Source organism: Plecotus auritus (assembly GCF_963455305.1).
Source record: "Plecotus auritus genome assembly, chromosome: 7".
In the NCBI taxonomy this organism is placed as follows: Eukaryota; Metazoa; Chordata; class Mammalia; order Chiroptera; family Vespertilionidae; genus Plecotus; species Plecotus auritus.
In genome coordinates, this window is record NC_137774.1 from 54,050,037 (window position 1) to 54,069,091 (window position 19,055).

Below are 19,055 nucleotides of genomic sequence, written 5' to 3' on the forward strand. Positions count from 1 at the left end.
CAATTGAAAAAACAGCACACGTAGGTGCCAGACCATCCCGTTCCACGCCTCCGTCCCTCCTACTGTCTCAGTGTGCTTTCTTCTTTACTTCTCTAGTTGTAGGACTTCCACTCAGCCCGCTTTCAGGAGGTTCTCTATTTTAGTTGTAATGTTGATGTGGTTGTGGGAGGCAGCGAGGACAGGTATTTACCTATGCCGCCAGCTTGGTTCTCTCTACATTGTTGCTTTACCCTTGTGTTTCTGTCTTCCATTTTAGTTTGGTGGTTTTGTATAATTTTTCTCCATTTTTCTTTTTTAAATGTTTTATGTCTATGCTAAAACATAGACATAAAACTGCTGTTTCCCTAGTCCCGCCTCCACCTTTGGGGTGCAGGTGTGTGGGTCTCCCAGGCATCCTGTGCGTTGTGCAGAGGAATCTTTGTTGAGTTATAAGGGAGACAAACAAGCACCTCACTCCTCTGTGATGCTGCTGACTTAACTACAATGTGAATGTACGTAATGCCAAAGAACTGTACACTGAAAAATAGGCAAATGGTAAATTTTATGCTGTGTATCTTGTGGTTATCCTGAGGTTTACATAAAGTGTCTCATAGACAATAGCATGTCATTTCCTTTTGCCTATACAACTTCAGACCTTTTCCTTCCCCCTTTTTTGTCACAAACTATCCCTTTATGTTGTACATTCATTACCAAATTGAAGTGGCTGTAGCTATGTTTCATGTTTTCCCCCTTTTACCTTTATGCTATAATTGTGTTTAACACCCTGGTCTGTAATACAGTTTCAATTTTCTGATTCTATCATCCTACTCAAAGTGTTATGTACTTTTGCTTTTTCTTTCTGGCAGTAAAGCTCCTTCCAACATTTCATGTCTAGAAGGTTTTTTGTGAACTCCTCAACTCTTGTTTGTCTGGGAAAGCCTTTATTTCTCCTTCATAACTGGAGTAGAACCGTGTTAGAGAGATTATTCTTGGCTGGCAGCTTTCATCTTTCAATATTTTGAACATGGCATTCCACCCTGCCCTAGTCTGTAGTTTCTGCTGAGAAATCTGATGACAGCCAGATAGGGGTTTCCTTTCTATGTGACTGTTTTCTCCCCCTTGGTTGACTTTAGAATTCTCTCTTTACTATAAATGTTGTCGCTGTTTTAATATGTCCTAGAGGTCTTTTTTTGTTGAGACAACTAGGTGTTCTATTAGCTTCTTGTATTTTTATGCCCTGCCCCTCCCCCAGTTTTGAGAAGTTCTTTTTATTATTTCTTCAAGCAGTTTCTGATCCCTTCTCCCTCTCTTCTTCTTCTGGATGCCCATGACCCTTCTGTTGCCCTTTCTAATAGAGTCAGCTAGTTCTCACAGAGTTCTCTCATTAAAAACCCTAGTTCTCTCTTCTACAGGACATTTCTATTTCTATCTTCAAGCTTGCTACTCTCTCCCCTATGGTCTTCTCTGTTTCCATTGCTTTCTAATGAATTTTTCAGCTTATTTATTGAGTTCATCAGCTCCAGAATTTATTTGTTTTTCAGAGTTTAAATCTCTTTGGTAAAGTACTACTTCTGCTCATTAATTTTATTCCTGAACTCATTGAACTGCCTTTCTCCATTTCCTTGTACTTCGTTGCGTTATTCCATGAGAGCTACATTTAATTCTCTGTCATTTACATCACAGCTTCTGCACCTGGAGTTTGGTTTCTGGAGAATTGTCACGTCCTTTTTGTGAGACAGTGTTCCTGTGATTATTCGTGGTTCTCGATGGGTTGTTGTTCTGTCTGCACATTTGAAGTAGCAGTCACTTCTTACTTAGGTACATTTTTGTTTCATTTAACAATTCAGCAAGTTGGTAGTTAGAGGCCTTTCTTTTGTCTTCCCTAGGTGGCGCTAAGCACCGATCTTTTTATTTTTCTCGCCTGTGCTTCCGTTACATTTGAGAGCTAGTGCTTTCCACCCTCTTCTGCCTGGGCCGAGGCTCCCAGGCGCCCTCTCTGTCACTGCTTGTGCCTCCGGAGTCACTGGGCCGCGTTGCTGCCCATGTCACTGCAGTCACGCATTTTCTGCAGTTGCAGGTATCACCACGGGGCACCAGGACAGCCTGTGTCGCTGCTGCTCCTGGGGAGTCGAGATCTCTGCACCAAGGGCGGGGCGGGGAGCGGCGGGTGGGCGGGGGGAGGGGGGGTGCTCTTGCTGCTCTGCTGCCCAGTGCCACTGCAGCTGGGATGCCTGAATCACTTGCGCTGCCTCCACTTCTGCCACCAAGCACTGCCACAGCCCGGGGAGGGAGCCAGAGTAGTGGGCACAGTGGCTGCCGCCTTCTCTCTCCTTCATTAGGGCTTGGTGGGGTTGGGCAGAGCCATGGGCCTCATCTGCCATCCCCAGTACACTGGCTGGGCCCATGGGCTCAGCTGCCATGGCAGGGGCCATAGGGTTGTGGGCACCATCCCTGCTGTTTCCCTAGTCCCGCCTCCACCTTTGGGGTGCAGGTGTGTGGGTCTCCCAGGCATCCTGTGCGTTGTGCAGAGGAATCTTTGTTGAGTTATAAGGGAGACAAACAAGCACCTCACTCCTCTGTGATGCTGCTGACTTAACTACAATGTGAATGTACGTAATGCCAAAGAACTGTACACGGAAAAATAGGCAAATGGTAAATTTTATGCTGTGTATATTTTACCACAACAAATATAAATAACTTAATTTTTAACTGAAAAAATGTTAAGGGTGCTCGGTGAATTAAAACATTCAATCCATCCCTGGGTCACGGATAAAGGACGCAGGCTTGAGGTGGGAGGCAACATCTGCTGCCACACTCCTCTCCCTGCCACGGGTAGAATGAACTAGAGACGGTCCAGTCCCAGGCAGAAGGCAGGGTCTGGCCACTCGTTCCCTCTCCTGAGGGAATTAAGAGAAAATCTGTCGACCCCAGGAGGGGTTGGTCATACATACAATAAAGCTAACGGTATTACTTCCATTCAGGGTAGGAGTAGGGGGCTGGGGAGACTGGCCGAGCTCCCTGGTGAGATGGAGGGAGAACAGGTCTGTGGGCCCCTCTTCACACCTGGAGAGTGAGTCCACCCTGAGCGAGCGTGGCCCACCGCAGTGGTGGCTGTAGGGCTCCGGGCCCTGCCTGCAGCAGCGACACCTGGACTTCAGACCTCAGATCTTGAGTTGTGATTGGAATAATTTACAATTGTAAGAAGAAATAGTAACAATCACTGTTATCTTTTGCTATTTTTTGCCTCTTCTCATTATTGTTCACACCACCCCCCTTTGTGATGGAATGCTCCCCATTTTATGCATTTGGGTAAAGCAAGGCGTGAAAATCATTAGTGCGTGGGACAAGGGTGCAGGGAGGAGGTGTGGGAGCCCTTGCCCAGGCCACTCAGCCCACTCGCAGCCTCTGTGTCACATTTCCATTGAGTCCTCAGTGCTCCTCAGCCACTCACCAGGAGCGCTTGTGTCACTGAAGGCACTGGGCTTTGACTGGCTGCAGGGAGGGAGCGAGCACACCAGGGGCAGGCGCTGAGCGAGAAGGTGTTAGAAAGAGCCTAGGGCAGACCTTGGCTGTTAGGTCGGTGATTTGATGGAGAGTTCAAGGAAACCAGGAATTCGATCTAGATGGAATGCTATCAGAAAGCAGGGACAGGTCCGTGATTGGCACTTTTGTTGCTCTTAGGTAAATTATGAAGCAGCCTGGTTTTGTTTTATTTCATCCTGGTCTCAGAGTAACCTCTGAGGCTGATGGTCTGTGAGAATTTCATGTCCAACAGAACCCAGTGGCCTGGCCATGAGCCCAGCAGGCTCATGTCGTGTGAGGCCTCAGGAGCTCAGATCTGGGCCAGATGTCAGCAGCTGCTCTCTCCGGCTCTCCTTCGGCCAAGCGCAGACATCAGGCCACAGGCCTGTGATTCACGATGTCCAGGTTTTTGCCCTGGTCACCATCTTGTTAAGATCACAAGCACATGTTTTAAATATACTCTGTAGTTAATCCAAGGTAGATCTCTTTTTTCCTTTTTATTGCAGGATGAGTTGCTGAACCACCGGACGTGACAATGGCTGTGCAGCAGCATTAACACTCCAGACAGGACATAGAAACCAACTGAAACAGACAAGTGTCACAAACAAAAGGACGATTGAAGCTTGAACGGGCTTAGAGCCGGGGGCCCAGAACCTAGTCGTGTTTGTTTTGGAGAGTTGGGTCTGTGTCCTTCCAGCTTAGTCACACTGTTCTCTTCACCCTGGGGTCCCTATGTAGGCCTAACATGAAATATATGCTATAGCATGAACCCCCTCAACTGGCTAGGAGCAAATCAAAGACCACACAACTGTTCATGACTGCTTTAGTTAACAGTTTTTAGTTTATTTATGACTTATGAAGGTTAGAGACAGCTTTGAGCCACCTTTTCTAGTTGTTTTATTCCACTTGTGGGAATTGTTTTTTGTGAGGTATGCATGGAAATGGAAAAAATTATCCTCTCTAGAAATTTGTAAGGATAATTAGTGTTTCATTTGTTTTAGAAGCTTCTGGATATCTTCTTATTGATATACTAGTGGTCCAGCACACAGATTCGTGAACACTGAAAGGAAATTAATTAGAAGAAATATTTTAATATCGCTATTTGCCCTTTCTCTATAATAGAAGTGTCAACCAAATTCATGATCAACAATGACAGATGGAAACACACATGTGCAATTGGCTTTATATGTATCACGCATGCACCAATCAACTTAGCCTTTTATAGATATAGAACAAACTTGCTTAATTAGACCTGCTTTCTGATGTAGCTAAACTTTTTCCAGCCCAGTGAAGCACCCCAACTTCTCTTTCAGGTAATTGTCAGCAACACAGCAGTAAATATCAACACGAAGCAGATTATTATTGTAGATCATGCAGGGAGAACAAAGGGTAAAATATTTAACTGCAGCAGTGTTTGACTATATTCTGTGCAGTGAGAAAACCTGAAGTCATTTTCAAGGTCCACCATTTCTTATTTTCAGTCGGGTCAAGTTTCTGAGCTTTCTAAATCTCTGTTTTCTGGCTAATGAAAAGAAGATAGGATTCCCCTGGGTCTCCTATCTACCTACTCCAGGACTTCTGTGAGGATCAAATGAGATGAGGCACAGGAAAACGCTTCACAGACATTTGGTTACAGTGTAAACTGTTTCCACCTGGCTATAAAGCAAGTTGTGTTCCTGGGCTGAAGAAACTGCAAGGAGGCTAGTCGTTGCTAGGGAGAGGAAGCCGGGTGTTGCTATGTGATGTCATTACCCGGAGCCATTTCCAGGCTGTCATGGAGTCTCCGCAGCGTTGGCTGCAATTTGGTGGGTGGTGCTCCAGGGTGGTGGTGAGGCCTGTGTCCCACTTGGGGGAAGCCGAGTGTTGCTTTGTCAGCCAGGTCCGCCCTGCCGTTTCTCTGTAAATGGCAAGTGTGCCTCAGAGCAGCTCCTGCATTGAGTGTCTGCCCCATAGTGGGCAGTGCACGTCGTAACGACTGGTCGGATAATGGGAAGGACACTTGGCATATCAGCTTTTTATATAGATAGACTAGAGGTCCGATGCACGAATTCACGCACAAGGGGGGTCCCTTGGTGTGGCCAGCGATCGGGGCCAATCGGGGCCGTCTCACCCAGTTCCAATCGCGGCCAATGCGGGCTGGCCAGCCAGAGAGGGACTGCGGGAGGGCTCCAGGGCGTGTCGGGCCCTCTCACCCAGTCCCAATCAGCCAGACCTCAGCAGAAAGCTAGCCTACCGGAGCGTCTGCCCCATGTTGATCAGTGCACGTCATCGCGACTGGTTGAGCAGTAGATCGAACAGTCAACCAATGGGTCGGACACTTAGCATATTAATTACCCTTTTATTATATAGAATGACTAACTGGAGAGATGGTAGTTTTAAATATCTGGATACCTCTAATAATTATTCAAAATACACAGGATTGCCTGGCCAGCATGGCTCAGTGGTTGAACAGCCACCTATGAACCAGGAGGTCAAGGTTTGATTCCCGGTCAGGCACATGCCTGGGTTGCGGGCTCGATCCCCAGTGTGGGGACGTGCAGGAGGCAGCCGATCAATGATTCTTTCATCATTGATGTTTCTATCTCTCTCTCCCTCTCCTTTCCTCTCTGAAATCAATAAATATATATATATTTATTTTAAAGGTGATTATAGCCCTGCTACAGGGGCGTGGCATCTCCTGGTGGTTTGGGTTTGCATTTCCTGGATGACAAAGGACGTTTAGCAGCTTTCCCAGGTCCACTGGTCATTTTTACACCCTGCCCCTGTCTTACCAACACCCCATGTGGTAGTGGGCAAGTCTGTCTCCTCCTCTCGGCCTCAGTTTCCTCATCTTCCCCAAGAGATTTGAACTAGGTCAATGGCCTTCAGGTGGCTTGGTCCACATGGCCCCTAAAAGGATTTGGGGAAATCACACCCCCTTGGGCACATTTTCAGATTGGTGGAATGTAATGAACAAAATAAACTGACAAAATTGGAAGGAGAAGCATGGCCCCATGGAACAGCCTGGCCAGAGCCCAGGAGGAGGTGGTGGGGTGCCTGGACACGGACGCTGACGGGATCAGCTGAAGAACATCAGTACACAGCCCTGGGCACGACAACAGTGTGGTGCCGGCCAAGGAGGCGGGGAGCGAGCTGTTGTTACAAATGGTATCGATGTTGATGCCAAACCTTCTGGCCATCCTCTGCTGCTATGCAGTGGTTCTCAACCTTCCTAATGCCACGACCCTTTAATATAGTTCCTCATGTTGTAGTGACCCCCAACCATAAAATTATTTCCGTTGCTACTTCATAACTGTAATTTTGCTACTGTTATGAATCGTAACGTAAATATCTGTGTTTTCCGATGGTCTTAGGTGACCCTGCTAGCGGTTCTCAACCTGTGGGTCACGACCCACAGGTTGAGAACCGCTGCTGTAGAGCCTAAGACCATCGGAAAACAGATATTTATGTTACGATTCATAACAGTAGCAAAATTACAGTTATGAAGTAGCAACGGAAATAATTTTATGGTTGGGGGTCACTACAACATGAGGAACTGTATTAAAGGGTCGTGGCATTAGGAAGGTTGAGAACCACTGTGCTATAGGGAACATGATTCACTTCTGCATGTGGCTTGTCTCACAAAATTCAGCATGAGCACAGACCAGAGGCACATCTTGACACTCCTCAACCCTGAGCTGGCATCGCCCGAACCAACCCGATTTGACCTCCTCAAATGTCCCCATTGGGAAATTTTTATCTCTGATCTAGAAAATTCTGCTTGTAAAAACCATGAACATAGTGAGAATAAGAGCAGTAAGTCTAATAGTTGCTTGTAATGAAGACAAGGATGTGACATTGTCAGAACTAAGGGTCCAAGGAGAAATAGGTGCAACGGAGATCTGACAGCAGGAGTCACGGCCGGAGGACCAGGCGGGTCTGCACCCGCTGGGGGAGCAGGGAGATGCTGGTCTCCCGTCCTAGTGGGTCTGAATGCTGCCAGTCTTACGGCTGCCGTCCCATATCTTACAATAACAGCCTGGTCCTCAGGCTTCAGCCCAGTGATGTGCAGAACATCTGAGCTCGTCCAGGCGGCATTGGATCTAGAGACGCGGCCTGGACCCCGGAGCCCTGGGACTTCCCTGAGGCACAGGAGGCATGGGCAGTTCTCGCCCCTCCGCTGCCCTCTTCCAGCAAAGCCTCCGACGCTGGCGCACCTGCTCGGGGTGCGGGTGAACCTGTTTCTTGTGCCTGGAGATGCAGAGGAGGTTGGCTGAGTCAGCACAGGCTGGCAGAGGGAACCTGCAGACCGACACTCGTCAGAGACTGGCCAGGACCAGGATAAAGCTTCTTAGGAAACTGACCATAAATGGAGAGAAACTGATCATTAAGACCTGGTCTCAGGAGACGTTCCTACCTGTGCAGTGAGAGAGGAGTCCTGGGAGGAGGGGGTCCAGGCCATGGCGCACAGCTCCTGACCCCACAGAGGAGCGGGGCTGCCCAGGCCTCCTTTCTTCCCCACCCTCTGCCAGAGGAGGCACTCCATGCAAATAGGCGTCCATCCAGCGCCAGGCGGTCCCTGGGCCCTGGTGCTGAACTCAGCTCATGCCCCAGGCCCAGGAGATGGGAGTCGGCTCCATCCCTGTGAGAGCCGGGGCCAAGCTCCTGTTCAGGGAGCCCTGCCAGGCCAGCGAGGACACGGCGGAGTCCCTCTCACTGAGCCCAGGACGCAGGCCTCAGGCCCAGGTTCTTGCATGAATGGGCCTCACGGAGCAGCGTGTGGGGACCACAGGGCACACCACAGCGGGTGTCAGGGCACACACATCCCAAGGCCAGCGCTTCGGAAGTCAGGCCTGTGTTCGCAGCTCACGAGTGCCTGTCTATTCCCACGGCCTTGGTCTCTCTGAGATGATGTCATTCTGATTCCCTGAACGTGGATTTTTGATGGATTACTTGCTCCCTTTAGTCTCTGCAAAAGCCTCATCATTTTTAATTTTTTGTTTTAAAATGTATCTCAATATCTCTTTGTGTGTTTTCTACTTCGTTTTTGTTCATTTTCAAAATGTACAATATTTCTGGACTTAAAACTTTTTACCTAAATGTTGGAAAAAAAATGCTACATTTTCTAAAAATTCTGACTGGTATTTTTTAACATAATTTGTAACGTCAATAAATAAGTAAAATGTTCATACTTTGTGCATATTAGTTAAGCCTGTTCTTTATTAGGTTTGTTATATATCTACACGGGTCTTTTTGTAGTGCTGCTGGAATTTCAATTTGTCTGGATGTCATTCAGCATCCTCTCAGGAGCAGCTGCTGAGGCGAAGGAGGCCGGCTCTCCGGCTGAGTCCTGGTTCCCACCGGGTGGCCTGGTGTCTGCTGAGGCACCGCAGACACTGCTGGTCCCGTGTCTGATTGAAGTGGTGACTGAGGGAAACGCCTGCTGGGGGAGACTCTGGGATAGTCCTGGAGAAACCACGTGCAGCCTGCGGCAGCAGTGCTTATCACAAGCAGGTTCCACAGGACATGTTTAAAAATGTATTTTTATTGATTTCAGAGAGGAAGGGAGAGGGAGAGAGAGATAGAAACATCAATAATGAGAATCACTGATTGGCTGCCTCCTGCACAGCCCCACTGGGGATCGAGCCCGAAACCCAGGCATGTGCCCCGAGTTTCAGGAATCAAACCATGACTCCTTGTTCATGGGTCAGTGCTCACGCACTGAGCCACATTGTCTGGGCTCCACAGGACATTCCTATCTCAGGTCCTCCCATGGAAGGTTGGCCTTACGATACCCATTCCATTGTCTCTTAAAGGAATTGTCTTTCTGACATTTTTGTTTTGCTCTATAGAGTTGAACAGAGACTGAGTGTGATTTCAGCCAAAGCTCAGTTAAAGTTTCTTAAGGTGAGTGGTCCCTGTGATACCACAGAGCCGCATGTGCCACCACTCGAAGAACACAAGTGAGTTAAAGACCTGCTGAAGGGACAGTTTTTAGTGGTGCACTTGATTTTCTCGGTGCAGACACAACACTTGATAGACATCTACTAGGCCAGAAAAGGGGTGCCTGTATTACATAAATGACACTCAGAGACCCAAAAAGGTAAGACTAGCCTGGCCACGTGTGGCATGCTTTTATTTCTTGAGTTTAGTTTGTGCACCTGCACAAAGAAAGCTCTGAAACCTTGAAACTGGAAACTAGACTGAGTAAGGTCAAACTGCATGAAGACTACCAAGTGACAAAATGTCAGTGCTCTTGCAAACCAGGTTGCATGGGGCTATTCATTCACTCCCAAACAAATCGACTCCAACCTCACAGAAAATATACTTTTCTCCTGAGTTAGAAACACAATCAATTCTATCGGGTACTGTGTTTCCACCCCCCCCCCCCCGCCCCCCACACACACATTCTAAAGCTAATCAGGAGAAACCAAGATGGCGGCATAGGTAAACACCTAAACTGCTGCCTCGCACAACAATTTCAAAACTACAACTAAAAGACAGAACGGACACCATCCAGAACCACAGGAAAGCTGGCTGAGTGAAAATTCTACAACTAGAAGGAAAAAGAAAAGCTCACAGAGAATTGGAGGTACGGCAAAGGGGCTTTGTGCGCGCAGAGAGGAAGGGCGGCTGAGAGCCTGGCTGACTTTCTCTGGCGGAAGGGGGAAGGAAGCCTCCGACCGCACTGAACCCCAGTTCTGACTGCACTGAACCCCAGTTCCGGGCGAACCCCTGGGGACCCACGCTCTTACGGGGGGAGTCTGGACTCTCGGGCGGAGACTTGAGCTGGGAAAGGCAGAAGTCTGAAGGCGCGCGCGGGCCAGTGCGCACAAAGGCTGCGGAGGTTGCCACAGGCTTTCCCTAGTGGAAGGGAGTCAGAGGCTCCTGACAGCACTGAGCTCCAGTTCTGACTGCAGTGAACCCCAGTTCCAGGCGAGCCCCTGGGGACCCACGCTCTTGTGGGGGGAGTCTGGACTCTCAGGCGGAGACTCGAGCTGGGGAAGGCGGAGGACTGAAAGCGCACATGCGCGCAAGGGCAAGGCTGACAGGAAGCCAAGACTGAGACTCCACCCCATCCAAGCTGAGCACAGAGCCTATTGCAATTTGGCAAGTCTAATCCTATAAGGCTGTCTCCAGCACTGAACTTCTCCCAGCATAAACACAGCTGATCCTTACAGCCAACTGGCCCGGAGGTCAATTCTTCCCAGTGATACCAACAACAATAAAGACTTAATTACAACAAGGCTGTACACACAGTCCACAAAGGGGTGCACCAAGAGTGTCCACCTCAGGTTAACTGGGGAAGCAGACCCACTGGGCCATATTGGAAACCTAGCACAAATATCTACCTTACCAACTCAGGGAATCAGTGAAAATGTGGGGTCAAAGAATCAGATCACAAACGAAAGAAATGGAGGAAAACAAACGACTGGATATAGAATTCAAAACCACGGTTATAAGACTTTTTAAGAATATCCTAGAAAAGGCCGATAAATATAACGAGACCCTCGAAGATATGAAAAAGGACCAACTAGAAATTAAACATACACTGACTGAAATAAAAAATATTATACAAAGACCCAGAAACAGAATAGAGGAACCCAAGAATTAAGTCAAAGAATTGAAATACAAAGAAGCAAAAAACACTCAACCGAAAAAGCAAAAAGCAAAAAAAAAAATCCAAAAAGTTGAAGATAATGTAAGAAGACTCTGGGACAACTTCAAGCGTACCAACATCAGAATTATGGGGGTGCCAGAAGAAGAGAGAGAGCAAGATACTGAAAACCTATTTGAAGAAATAATCACCGGAAACTTCCCCCACCTGGTGAAAGAAATAGACTTACAAGTCCAGGAAGCCCACAGAACCCCAAACAAAAGGAATCCAAAGAGGACCACACCAAGACACATCATAATTAAAATGCCAAGAGCAAAAGACAAAGAGAGAATATTAAAAGCAGCAAGAGAAAAACAGTTAATTACCTACAAGGGAGCACCCATACGACTGTCAGCTGACTTCTCAACAGAAACTATGCAGGCCAGACGGGAGTGGCAAGAAATTTTCAATGTGATGAATAGCAAGAACCTACAACCAAGATTACTCTACCCAGCAAAGCTATCATTCAGAATTGAAGGGCAGATAAAGAGCTTCACAGATAAGAAAAAGCTGAAGGAGTTCATCACCACCAAACCAGTATTATATGAAATGCTGAAAGGTATTCTTAAAGAAGAGGAAGAAGAAAAAAGTAAAGAGAAAAATTATGAACAACAAATACATATCTATCAACAAGCGAACCTAAAAATCAAGTGAATTTAAAACCTGAGGAACAGAATAATCTGGTGAATATAATAGAATCAGGGGCATAGAAAGGGAGTGGACTGATAATTCTCAGGGGGAAAGGGGTATGGGGGGTTCATGAAGAGAATGGACAAAAATCGTACACCTATGGATGAGGACAGTGGGGGGGAGGTAAGGGCAGAAGGTGGGGTGGGAAATGGGTGGAGGGGAGCTATGGGGGGAAAAAGGAGAAATAATTGTAATAATCTGAATAAAGATTTATTTTTAAAAAAAAAATAAAAATAAAGCTAATCAGAGAAGCCAGCGCCTCAGGAAAACATTTCCTAAAGATCCTGAGATAAGCCCTGGCCCACGTTGCTCAGTGGTTAGAGCAGCAGCGGAGCACTGAAGGGTCTCATTCTGGGTTCGATTCCCCTCAAGGGCATGTACCTGGGTTGCAGGTTCAATCCCTGGACCCGGTCAGGGCAACCCATCGCTGTGTCTCTCTCACATTGATGTTTCTCTCCCTCTCCTCCCCCCTTCCACTCTCTCTAAATATCAATGGGGAAAATATCCTCTGGTGAGGATTAGCAAAAACAAAAACAAAAAGCAGACCCTGAGAAAATATTTCCCCTGGGGGGGTGGGCTGTAGCTATAATTGTTGTTTAGTTTGTGATCTTTCTTCTTTTAGGAGGAGGGGGGTAAGATGGAGAGGATGGCAGGGAATCCGTTTAAATGTAATCAAACAAACACCTTTACAGAGTAGACACTACTCAAGCGGTTTGCTAGGGGCCTGTCGCACGTGCCGGCAAAAACACGATGGAGCGGAGGATGAGGCAAACGGCGCCTGCAGCCTCTCCATCACTTAGCAGATGCTTCCTCCAAACCGCCCCGTTCTGCAATCTGGAAGAGCAGGCGGGCGTCGACATTGGCAAGGAGCGCCTCTCCATGTAGACTGTAAACTGGGGCAACTGGGGCGTCCCAGGGTCTGAGCTGGGAGGTCTAGGGCTTGCAGACATCTCTCCTCCTACCACAGCAGCCTCCGAGAGATGCAAGCACCGGCCCCTGGATGCAAAGCCTGCCGCCCCTCATCCGGTCCGGGAGGACCACGCAGCTTGTGGGATCAGCGGAGAGGGAGCGGGCAGGCCTCCCGCCCCCAGCCCCTGCCTCCCCTGCGCATGCGCTCACCCAGGGCCGCAAGCCTCCCGCAGGCCAGGGACAGCGCCAACCCTCGTTCCAGCCTTGGGTCTCCGTTTTCTTACGAAGGCTCCCATGTCACATAAAACTTATATTACACAAATGTGTATGCTTTTATCTTATTAATCTGCCTTTTGTTACATGGACCTAGCCAATAATTTAGAAAAGTATGTGAAAAAAAAAAAAAAAAAAAGAAAAGAAAAGAAAAGAAAAAGAAAGTCAACTGCCCTAGCTGGTTTGGCTCAGTGAGTAGAGCGTTGGCCTGCGGACGGAAGGGTCCTGGGTTCGATTCCGGTCAGGGGCACATGCCTGGGTTGTGGGGGTCGTGCAGGAGGCAGCCAATCAATGATTCTCTCTCATAACTGATGTTTCTATCTCCCTCTCCCTTCCTCTCTGAAATCAATAAAAATAATTTTTTAAAAATCAACTGAGTACACTTTAAAGATCTTATTAACTTTATTCAATGATTCGTGAATCAGGCAGCCTCCCCCCTAGCAGATGAAAGGGAGCTCTGAGGAGCTGCGGAAAGTGAAAGACCTTCATAGGCAGAAGGGAGCAGGAACAAGGCAGCTGTACTAGGAAAAAAGCTAACTGGTCATTGCAAGGTCACTTTCCTTCCGGGGTGACAGGGTCCATCAGGCCCGTGACCTCTCTAGTGCTGACCCCTGGATTCCTGACGGACCGGCTAAGGTTCCATTTCTGAAGGAGTTAAAACTCTACTTAAATTCAGTCTCGGTTCAGTGATGCAGAGCTTAACATAAACAACGCCATTTGGGGCTGTTGTCTTGTGTTTAACAAGTAGAAGAAAAATATTTTTTCCTCCCTTACATAATTGGTGCACGTATTTAAAGATTGTTCACCACACCACATATTGTACTTAATTTTCTAACTCATCACCTTGTGAGTCTGGTCATTGCTTTGCATTCTACTATAGAATTGCGGGTTATTTTGATGGCTGCGAAATGCCAAGCGAAGGGTAGAAAACGGCTGGCATTCATTAGACATTGTGCTGGTGTTGCCAGTGGAAATAGGGTTCCTCCAGGGGCCCACACATGGGAAGGTGAGTTTTAGTGGTAAGATTTAGTGGAGCAAAATAAAGGACTGCTTCCAGATGCCCAGGGTCTCATCCATGACTTTTCCCAGAAAGGGGACCAGGCCCTGAGCGGGTCTGCTAGGGTCAGCTGGTAATGAGTGTGTTTTTGTTTTTGGGTGTTTTTTTTTTTTTTTTTGTGGTTTTGTTTTGTTTTGTTTTGTTTTGTTTTTTGATGAGCAAAAGCAAAGTTTTATTACAGAAAAGCTCCCTGCTGCAGGTTGCCCGTGAGCATGTTCTTGAGTTGGTACAGGAAAGTTTTCCCATCGCAAGTCCAGGTGAATGTTAGAGGACGTGTATTAGAGCTGGGGACCTCAAACAAGGAAGGGGGCTTTGGGACAGGGTTCAGGGGGGTAGCCTGACACCAACTGCCACTGCCCATTGCTGCCCTGGTCGCAAGGCTCGTAGGGTCCCCTAGAGTTTAGGAAGTGCATGCTTGTGGGGGACAGGGGAGAAGAGGCGCAGGTGGCTCCTGGGAAGGAGGGTGCACCCTGGACCTTTGTTTTGAGGGGTTTTATAGGCTGAGAGTTTGAGAGAACCGGTAGTGACTCTTTCTGCCCGCTTGGGGATGAAGTCCCCTTGGGGAAGGACGCAGCTGTCCTCTGGGGAGCCTGTGAATGCTGTGGCTTCCTAGTGAATCAGGCTTAATGTCCGATTCCATTTGCTCCCTTAACTAATTAGCCACCTACTAGTATGCTGACATTGCTACTACAAAATAGTAACAAATAGGGGAAATAGCAAGGGTAAATAAAAACAAGATCGAGTTTTCCTTGTTACAAAAATGGAAAGAGCCCTAGCCGGTTTGGCTCAGTGGATGGAGCGGCGGCCTGCGGACTCAAGGGTCCCAGGTTCAATTCCGGTCAAGCGCATGTGCCTTGGTTGTGGGCACGTCCCCAGTAGGGGGCGTGCAAGAGGCAGCTGATCGATGTTTCTCTCTCATCGATGTTTCTAACTCTCTATCCCTCTCCCTTCCTCTCTGTAGAAGATCAATGGAATATATTTAAAAAAAAAAAAAATGGAAAGAGATCTTTTCTCCCCCTCTTTTTTCTTAGAGCAAACTTGTATTTGCAAGTACTTTGTCCTTTTAATATATATGCAAATCTGTTTAAAGGCTAAATAAGCCTTTTACAAGAATTAAAACCCAGGAATTGTTTTTTTGTTTTTTGTTTTTTTTATTTTTCAGAAGGGCCTGGGAGTCAACTCTTCAATGTCAACATCAACTCCCATCTCCTTGTCACCTGGGCCTGTAGCTGAGACACCTTGACTGCCAGCTCATTATAGATACAAGTTCTATTTTTCCTTCCAACAAGACTGTACCAGCACAGGTGCCACTCCAGGCCCAGGAGAAGTTGCTAGTACGCTCAGGAAAGGGCTGAACTAGGAAAGCACACAGAGCAGATGACGCTGCCAAGCCCTCTCACCCGAGGTCGAGTCCTCATGCCTGAGAACATTCACCTGCTAGGTTGTATCTGCTTGGCTGTATGAAAATGGTGGCATTTCTTTTCTTTCTTTGTAATCTCCTTTATAAATATTAGATTACATGTGACACTGGTATCCAAAATTTCTGTTCAGGTCCAAGTTCGTTGTCTCACGAAATCGAAGAATGAGTTCAGGGATAGAGATGAGTGAAAGCAAAGTGTTATTACTGGTATATAAAGACACCCTGCGGCAGGCCAGGGACCCAGGTGGGTTTCCAGGGGCCGCTCCTTTGTCTAGAGGTTGATATATGCCCTGCTAACTTCCCATTGGCTGGTTCTAAAAATGTGGCCCCAGCAACATCCATACATTTTATACTTCAGGGTTCTGGCTCATTTTCTGGACCCTGTGTGTTCAGCCTGGGATCAGGGCCCTTTGTTCTGGCGATTTTTCATGGGACAGGTTGTGGCTGATCAACTGGTTTCTGCTCATGGGGTTCAATTGCACCTCCCTTTTACATCCCTCTCCTGTAGTCCCACCCCTAACTGCCTGGCCGGCTCCTAACTCCTCAACACAGCCCAGTCTGGTTTAATGCTTATTCAATACCAGAACTATTTATTTTCTACATTTGCAGAGGTTTTCTAGGTTGGCAGATTTTAAAAAAATTTTTCCTCAACAGCTCAGGGTCTGCTCCCCATGTTATTGTGGGCAAGTTTTACCAAATGCTGTGTCAGTGCATGAGGTGACCCAGCAGTGCTTCCTACTGCCTCTACCCAGCCACTGACACTTCGGGTTTTTGTTAGAGCATCACCCACTTCAGGGGACAAATTTCTGTGCTAGTGAGAGTAGGGGAGGCTATAATGCAGTAATAAATAAACATACATGTCGCATTGTGGAGTTTGAACGAGTCACCCCAAGTTGTGCCTCTGTAGCATGCAGATTGCTCTGTGCTAGAGGCAGCTTTAGCCACAGGCTCGAGAGAAACTTCTGTTCCTCCCTGACTGCCTAGAAGAATTTGAATTAAGAACCCTGCCCACTATGGGAGATTATCAGAGATAATTTTTGAAAATATATTTTTATTGATTTCAGAGAGGAAGGAGGAGGGAGAGAGAGATAGAAACATCAATGATGAGAAAGAATCATTGATTGGCTGTCTCCTGCATGCACCCCTACTAGGGATGGAGCCCACAACCCAGGCATGTGCCCTGACTGGGAATTGAACTGTGACCTCCTGGTTCATGACCCCAACCACTTAGCCATGCTGGCCAGGCAGAGATTGTATCTATAGGGTGGGACAAACTTCTATTTACTAAGCACTTGCTCTTCCTGTTGTCCTGCAATGGCTCGTCAAGGCCCCAAGGTGCACTACCTCACCCCCAGCTCTGGGTGTCTTACAACCTAGGTCCTCCTTTCTTATCTCCAAGCCTTTCCTGCATGTGGTGTCTCTGGCTCTCGTGGATTCTTCTTGCTCATGACATGGTTTCATGCAGTCAGGGGCTCCTGCTCCATGAAGTCAAGGTGCTGCTATAACAGAACACATTACTAGGTGGCTAAAAACAGCAAACACTTATTCTCACAGTTCTGAATATTGGGAGTCCAAGATCCAGGGGCCAGCAGATGCGGTGAGATACTGAGACAAGCTAGTAAGCCAGGGCAGTGCAAGAGAGAAACTGAATTAGTTAAACAGCCAAGCAGTTTACAGCCATCTAGTAAATCTCAAAATCCTGTCTTCCCTACCCAAGGACACACAGGGGTCCTCAAACTTTTTAAACAGGGGGTCAGTTCACTGTCCCTCAGACCGTTGGAGGGCCGGACTATAGTTTAAAAAAAACAAACTATGAACAAATTCCTATGCGCACTGCGGGCCCGGGACAGTCGGCTGCTAAGCAGGACAGGCAGCGGCACCCGGCGGGCCGGATAAATGTCCTCGGCGGGCCGCATGTGGCCCGTGGGCCGTAGTTTGAGGACCTCTGCTTAAGAATAATGATTTACACTTCTCCTCCCCAACCAGAGGGAAAATGGCTTAAGTCGCCCTACTCAGGGAGATAGCAGAAATCCAATTCAGTGCTTTTTGTGCCAACCACACCCAAGGACAGATTAAGTCAGAGAAATAAATCTTTTTCTTTTTTTTTTTTTTTGTATCAGCATAAAGCTATTGAATTTTATTGAGTCCTCCCATAAGACCTCCCCTAAACTCTCAGTCTTTAAAACTCTCCCTGGCCAGTGTGCTAAGTGGTTAGAACATCAGCCCATGCAGCAAAGTGTTGCGGGGTTCAGTTCCTAGTCAGGACTCATGCTGGGGCAACCAATCAATGTGTTTCTCTCATAGCAATATTTTTCTGTGTGTGTGTGTGTGTGTGTGTGTGTGTGTGTGTGTGTGTGTCTGTCTGTCTCTCATAAGCAATGGGAAAAATATCCTCGTGTGAGGATTAACAGCAACAACAACAAAAAACTCATGAGAAAGGATCCAGCATGCTCTCCCTCCCAGGAGCACACCCCACATTTCCCACCCCAGAGCATTACCTTTCCCTTTCCTAAGCTCCAAGGGCCCTTCTTTTGCTTCTGTAGCTTGTTTCCTGAGCCCACACAGCCCATCTGGCTCACTTCCTTCTATAATATTCTAATTAAACTTTCTTTTATAATTTGAGTTCCTGGCTCTGAATTCTTTCTTTGCTGAGCTCAAGAACCCAGGTCCAAAAAAAAAGGGGGGGCAACATCTGTAATATTTTCTTTTTAAAAAAATATATTTTATTGATTTTTTTACAGAGATGAAGGGAGAGGGATAGAAAATTAGAAACATCGATGAGAGAGAAACATCCATCAGCTGCCTCCTGCACACCTCCTACTGCGGATGTGCCCGCAACCAAGGTACATGCCCTTAACTGGAATCAAACCTGGGACCCTTGAGTCCGCAGGCCGACGCTATATCCACTGAGCCAAACCAGTTAGGGGATGTAATATTTTCAACAATAAAGATTTTAAAAAAACAAAAAAAGAACCGAGGCCCAACTTCGCTGATAACACCTGGTGCTGTTCTGCCGCCAACATCTCTGGTAACAGTAGCTGATGAGAGCCCGCTTCCCAGCTCATGGTGACCATGTCCTCGCATGGTGGAAGCGCTAATCCCACTCATGGCCTAATCACCCCAAAGGCAGCACCACCTAATTCCATCACAGTGAGGACTGATTTCAACGTGGATCTGAGGAACACAAGCATTCAGTCCAAGCAGGGCTTCGTCCCTTTGTGCTGTGGTACTGTCATCTTCAACAGGAGGGAGACCTCAGAGGCAGGAATTGAAAGTAAGTCACCAGATCTCTAACCCAGAAACTTGTCACTCAAGAATCTTAAAGTACCTTGGAGTGACCTTCAACAGGTTACAGAGGAGAAACCTGCCAGACTTCAGCAGGTGGCTGGGACCTTGGACAGCATCATGTAGGCTCTTGTGAATTAATATTGGAAGCCAGAGATTCCCCCTAATTGGATTGGGACCAAGAGGCCGGGTCTTGGAGCCTGGATAGACTTGTGGGAGATGGCTCACTTGAGCAAGGAATTTGGCACCAGAAAACTTGGGTTCAAGTCCTGGCTTATCTTGGA